This window comes from Scyliorhinus canicula, chromosome 3 (assembly GCF_902713615.1).
Source record: "Scyliorhinus canicula chromosome 3, sScyCan1.1, whole genome shotgun sequence".
Lineage (NCBI taxonomy): Eukaryota > Metazoa > Chordata > Chondrichthyes > Carcharhiniformes > Scyliorhinidae > Scyliorhinus > Scyliorhinus canicula.
Genome location: NC_052148.1, coordinates 271,917,049 through 271,923,048, shown reverse-complemented (window position 1 = coordinate 271,923,048; position 6,000 = coordinate 271,917,049). Strand labels below are relative to the sequence as shown.

The 6,000-nt window shown below is 49.0% G+C and overlaps 1 protein-coding gene across 11 annotated transcripts in view; it reads left to right on the top strand.

The window, feature by feature from the left end:
- Positions 1–2,132: 2,132 nt before the first annotated feature.
- The window catches only part of LOC119963540 (electrogenic sodium bicarbonate cotransporter 1-like), a 296,890-nt gene continuing 293,022 nt past the window's right edge, over positions 2,133–6,000 (top strand). For 5 of the 11 annotated variants that reach the window (XM_038792822.1, XM_038792821.1, XM_038792823.1 and 2 more), the window contains exon 1: positions 2,262–2,669. The gene's annotated coding sequence lies outside the window, so the exon portion shown is untranslated. Of the gene's footprint in view, positions 2,152–2,260; positions 2,670–6,000 lie in introns of those variants that run through there. The other 6 variants (XR_005460119.1, XR_005460120.1, XM_038792824.1 and 3 more) reach the window with 3 other exon arrangements.

The window sequence follows — 6,000 nt, the reverse complement described above, 5'->3', positions numbered from 1 at the left end:
GGTAAGGCCAGGGAGGAATCTGAACACAAGTTTTCAAATTGCAATATTCCTGGGTGGGAAATGGAGAGTGTAGGGGTGAACTTGGTGAAGTCAGCATAAATCAGAACTGTCAGTGATGGTGGAAATAAGATGCTGGGTTAAGAATGGCAAACACTTGTACATTTGTTGTCATTTCTCCAGTAAAGAGGGTTTTTTTAAAAGCATACTGATGTAAATTTCAGGCCACGTTACAGCCAGTGTAACACAGGAGACATGTCTTCAGCCTCAGGTACGATTTTGAGCATTATACATCAATCTGTTTACTTGAAGGCAAAAAACCTAGGCCGATACCTCTAATGCATGAGGATAAACCTTCTCACACATCAAGTGGTTAAGGTTTGGAAAGCACTGTCTGAGAGGGTGGTGGAGCCAGGTTCAAACCAGGCATTTCAAAGGGAACTGGACTGTTGTCTGAAAAGGAAAAAATGTACAGCATTACGAGGAGAAGGCACGGGAACGACAACAATCTCTCCCTCAACGCCAGCAAAAATAAAGAGCTGGTCATTGACTTCAGGAAGCAAAGTACTGTACACACACCTGTCAGCATCAGGTGGAGATGGTTACCAACTTCAAATTCCTAGGGGAGAGGCCGGCACGGTGGCACAGTGGGTTAGCACTGCAGCCTCATGGCACCAAGGTCCCAAGTTCAATCCCGGCTCTGGGTCACTGTCCATGTGGAGTTTGCACATTCTCCCCGTGTTTGTGTGGGTTTCGCCCCCACAACCCAAAGATGTGCAGGGTAGGTGGATTGGCCACACTAAATTGCCCCTTAATTGGAAAAAATGAATTGGTAATCTAAATTTAAAAACAAAAATTCCTAGGGGAGCACATCACCAAAAGTCTGTCCTGGTCCACGCACGCCGACACTACCACAAAGAAAGCACAACAGCACCTATACTTCGTATAAGACTGCAGAGAGTCGTGAACACAGCCCAGTCCATCACACTAACCTGCCTCCAATCCATTGACTCCATCTACACCTCCCGCTGCCGGGGGAAAGCGGGCAGCATAATCAAAGATCCCTCCCACCCGGCTTACTCACTCTTCCAACTTCTTCCATCGGGCAGGAGATACAGAAGTCTGAGAACACGCACGAACAGACTCAAAAACAGCTTCTTCCCCACTGTCACCAGACTCCTAAACGACCCTGTTATGGACTGACCTCATTAACACTACACCCCTGTATGCTTCACCCGATGCCGGTGTCTATGTATTTACATTGTGTACCTTGTGTTGCCCTATTATGTATTTTCTTTTCATGTACTAAATGATCTGTTGGAGCTGCTCACAGAAAAATACTTTTCACTGTACATCGGTACACGTGACAATAAACAAATCCAGTCCAATGGCACGCGGGCAATTGCTTACTCGGAGGCCTGGTGCTGACATGATGGGCTGAATGGCCTCCCCCCCACGCTGTAACAATTCTGTGACTCTGATCCTGTGAGAGTGAGGCGCCAGGACCCTGTCTACCCTCTCACAGAGTGGGTGTAAATAACCTCCCAGCCATTGTTGTGAAAAGCAAGTGATTTCAATCACATCACTGAAGGCAGATGATCTGGTCACATTGCTGCCTGTGGGAGCTTGCTGTACGCAATCTGGCTGCCCATGTCCTACCTGACGACAGTGACTGCACCTGAAGAAGCACTTCCATTGGCTCTAGCCCCCTCTGTGAAAGGTGCTGTGGAAATGTAAATCCTTCGGTAAATCTGGGCTGCTGACAATGTTGAATATTTTGATGCGGAATCCACAAGGGAGCGCTGGGGGACTGACACTGCGCCTCCTGCTAATTCCACATCTTAGCCTTTGCATCTCTCAATAAAACCTGCAGCCGCTGCCCGCAACTTGAGGGTAAAATAAACTAAAACAACATACATAGTCCCCAATATATTAAAAACTTCCTATTTATTGATCTGAAGTGGGGGAGAGAATCAGGCTGAATATTTCTATTTGAACCTGTTGATGTGCTCAGCCAAAAGAGTGTGAAAATAATTTAACTGAACTGCGAGAGGCGCTTTACATTAAAGGAACAGAAACTACAGAGACAGGAAAATATGTAACTGCACAAAGCGGGTGCTTTCATCCGCCTGTTTGAAGCCACACACTTGTTCTGTAAGTTGCAATTTCTTGCATTTAGCAAAGGTTAACTTTCTGATGGAGTTATTCTGTGAGTGCTGCTGGGCGAGTTCACATCACAGCTCAGTGTCAGGAGGGAAAGCAGGTCGGCAGAGGAAGACTAAAGTCCCTTTAAGGGGGCACTTTGACCCCGTAAAGATCTTAAACCTCCCACTTTGCTCAGTGACGTGGTCGAACATCGACTCTTTAAATATGGAAAGTCAAATTGGTTTGTGAGTAAGTTGGAACTCAGAGAGAGAGAGTGAGAGTGTAGGGACAGTAATTCCAGGGTAAGCCAGAGACTACCCGAGGCTGTGAAAGGACAGACAGAGGAAATTCCCCTCTTGTGTATATTACAGCTCCGGCCACATGTATTGACAGAGAGTCCGGGAGACACACACACACACACAGAGACAGACTGAGAGAGGGGGGAAGAGACTGAATCATCATCCCCACTGGCTGGAGGAACACTCGGAAACCGGCTTCAGACTGGATTCCGCCCACACAGCTCGGAGGTAAGCAGGGGGGCAAGTTTGGGCCATCGATTATGGGCTTTTTGTTTGCAGCATTTAAACAGCAGAGAGTGGGCGAATTGCGCGCGCGAGAGCTTTGTCTGTGTGGATGAATGTTTTAGTGTGTGTGTGAATTGTGTGGTGCGAGTGCGGTGTAGTGAGTGTGAGAGCATTGTCTGTGCGTGATGTTTAGTGTGTATGAGAGGTTGTCTGTGTCAGTGTGTGTAGTGTAAATGAGTGGCAGGGTTGTGTGTAAGAGTGTGTGGTATAAATGTGTGTGAGGGTTATCTGTAAGTGTGTGTAGTGTAAATGAGTGTGAAGGTTACCTGTAAGTGTGTGTAGTGTAAATGAGTGTGAAGGTTACCTGTAAGTGTGTGTAGTGTAAATGAGTTTGAGGGTTGTGTGTGTGTAAGCGTGTCAGGCAGTTGTGTGCGTGTCAGACCGTTGTGTGAGTGTGTGTGTCAGACAGTTGTGTGTGTAAGTGTGTCGGACAGTTGGGTGTGCGTTTAAGTGTGTCAGACAGATGTGAGTGTGTAAGTGTGTCAGACAGTTGTGTGTGTGTGGAAGTGTGTCAGACAGTTGTGTGTGTGTGTCAGACAGTTGTGTGTGTCAGACAGTTGCGCGTGTGTAAGTTTGTCAGACAGTCGAGTGTGTGTGTGTGTAAGTGTGTCAGACAGTTGTGTGTGTGTGTGTGTAAGTATGTCACAGTTGTGTGTGCAGTGAGTGCTGTGTGTATGTGTCAGACAGTCGTGTGTGTAAGTGTGTCAGACTGTGTGTGTGCAGTGAGGGATGTGTCAGGCTGTGGGGTAAGTCACTGAGGAAGTGGCTGCTGTAGCAGAGACGGTTGTGTGCGTGTGTCAGACAGTTGTGTGTGTGGGTGTGTAAGTGTGTCAGACAGTTGTGGGTGTGTGTGTGTGCAGTGAGGGATGTGTCAGGCTGTGGGGTAAGTTACTGAGGAAGTGGCTGCTCTAGTAGAGACGGTTGTGTGTGTGTAAGTGTGTCAGACAGTTGTGTGTGTGGGTGTGTAAGTGTGTCAGACAGTTGTGTGTGTGTGTGTGCAGTGAGGGATGTGTCAGGCTGTGGGGTAAGTTACTGAGGAAGTGGCTGCTGTAGCAGAGACGGTTGTGTGCGTGTGTCAGACAGTTGTGTGTGTGGGTGTGTGTCAGACAGTTGTGTGTGTGGGTGTGTGTGTGTGCAGTGAGGGATGTGTCAGGCTGTGGGGTAAGTTACTGAGGAAGTGGCTGCTCTAGTAGAGACGGTTGTGTGTGTGTAAGTGTGTCAGACTGTGCGTGTGTGTGTAAGTGTGTCAGACAGTTGTTTGTGTGTGTGTGCAGTAAGGGATGTGTGTAAGTGTGTCAGACAGTTGTGTCTGTGTGTGTGCAGTAAGGGATGTGTGTAAGTGTGTCAGACAGTTGTGTCTGTGTGTGTGCAGTAAGGGATGTGTGTAAGTGTGTCAGACAGTTGTGTCTGTGTGTGTGCAGTGAGGGATGTGTGTAAGTGTGTCAGACAGTTGTGTCTGTGTGTGTGCAGTAAGGGATGTGTGTAAGTGTGTCAGACAGTTGTGTCTGTGTGTGTGCAGTGAGGGATGTGTGTAAGTGTGTCAGACTGTGTGTGTACAGTGAGGGATGTGTGTAAGTGTGTCAGACAGGTGTGTGTGTGTGCACAGTGAGGGATGTGTGTAAGTGTGTCAGACAGGTGTGTGTATGTGTCAGACAGTTTGTGTGTGTGTAAGTGTGTCAGACTGTGTGTGTGTGGGTGTGTGTGTGTGTGCAGTGAGGGATGTGTCAGGCTGGGGGTAAGTCACTGAGGAAGTGGCTGCAGTAGCAGAGACGGTTGTGTGTGTGTGTAAGTGTGTCAGACAGTTGTGTGTGTGTGTGTAAGTGTGTCAGACAGTTGTGTATGTGTGTGTGTGCAGAGGGATGTGTCAGGCTGGGGGGGGGTAAGTCACTGAGGAAGTGGCTGCTGTAGCAGAGACGGTTGTGTGTGTGTGTGTGTCAGACAGTTGTGTGTGTGTGTGTGTAAGTGTGTCAGACAGTTGTGTGTGTGTGTGTGTGTGTCAGACAGTTGTGTATGTGTGTGTGTCAGACAGTTGTGTGTGGGTGTGTAAGTGTGTCAGACTGTGTATGTGTGTGTGCAGTGAGGGATGTGTCAGGCTGGGGGTAAGCCACTGAGGAAGTGGCTGCTGTAGCAGAGACGGTTGTGTGTGTGTCAGACAGTTGTGTGTGTGTGTGTAAATGTGTCAGACAGTTGTGTGTGTGTGTGTAAATGTGTCAGACAGTTGTGTGTGTGTGTGCAGTGAGGGATGTGTCAGGCTGGGGGGTAAGTCACTGAGGGAGTGGCTGCTGCAGCAGAGACGGTTGTGTGTGTGTCAGACAGTTGTGTGTGTGTGTGTGTCAGACAGTTGTGTGTGTGTGTGTAAGTGTGTCAGACTGTGTGTGTGTGTGGGTGTGTGCAGTGAGGGATGTGTCAGGCTGGGGGTAAGTCACTGAGGAAGTGGCTGCTGTAGCAGAGACGGTTGTGTGTGTGTCAGACAGTTGTGTGTGTGGGTGTGAGTGTGTCAGACAGTTGTGTGTGTGTAAGTGTGTCAGACTGTGTATGTGTGTGTGCAGTGAGGGATGTGTCAGGCTGGGGGGGAGTCACTGAGGAAGTGGCTGCTGTAGCAGAGACGGTTGTGTGTGTGTCAGACAGTTGTGTGTGTGTGTGTAAGTGTGTCAGACAGTTGTGACTGTGTGTGTGTGCAGAGGGATGTGTCAGGCTGGGGGTAAGTCACTGAGGAAGTGGCTGCTGTAGCAGAGACGGTTGTGTGTGTGTCAGACAGTTGTGTGTGTGTGTGTGTGTGTGTAAGTGTGTCAGACTGTGTGTGTGCAGTGAGGGGTGTGTCAGGCTGGGGGTAAGTCACTGAGGAAGTGGCTGCTGTAGCAGAGACGGTTGTGAGTGTGTCAGACAGTTGTGTGTGTGTGTGTGAGTGTGTCAGACAGTTGTGTGTGTGGGTGTGAGTGTGTCAGACAGTTGTGTATGTGTGTGTGTGCAGAGGGATGTGTCAGGCTGGGGGTAAGTCACTGAGGAAGTGGCTGCTGTAGCAGAGACGGTTGTGTGTAAGTGTGTCAGACAGTTGTGTGTGTGTGTGTGTGTGAGTGTGTCAGACTGTGTGTGTGTGTGTGTGTGTGTGCAGTGAGGGATGTGTCAGGCTGGGGGGGAGTCACTGAGGAAGTGGCTGCTGTAGCAGAGACGGTTGTGTTTGAAGACAAAGGGGATTTGGAGAACAGGATGTCTTTGTGTCTTTCCAGCGGCTCCTCCCCCTTCCCGGGGCTAACGGAGGGGAAACCAGCGGATT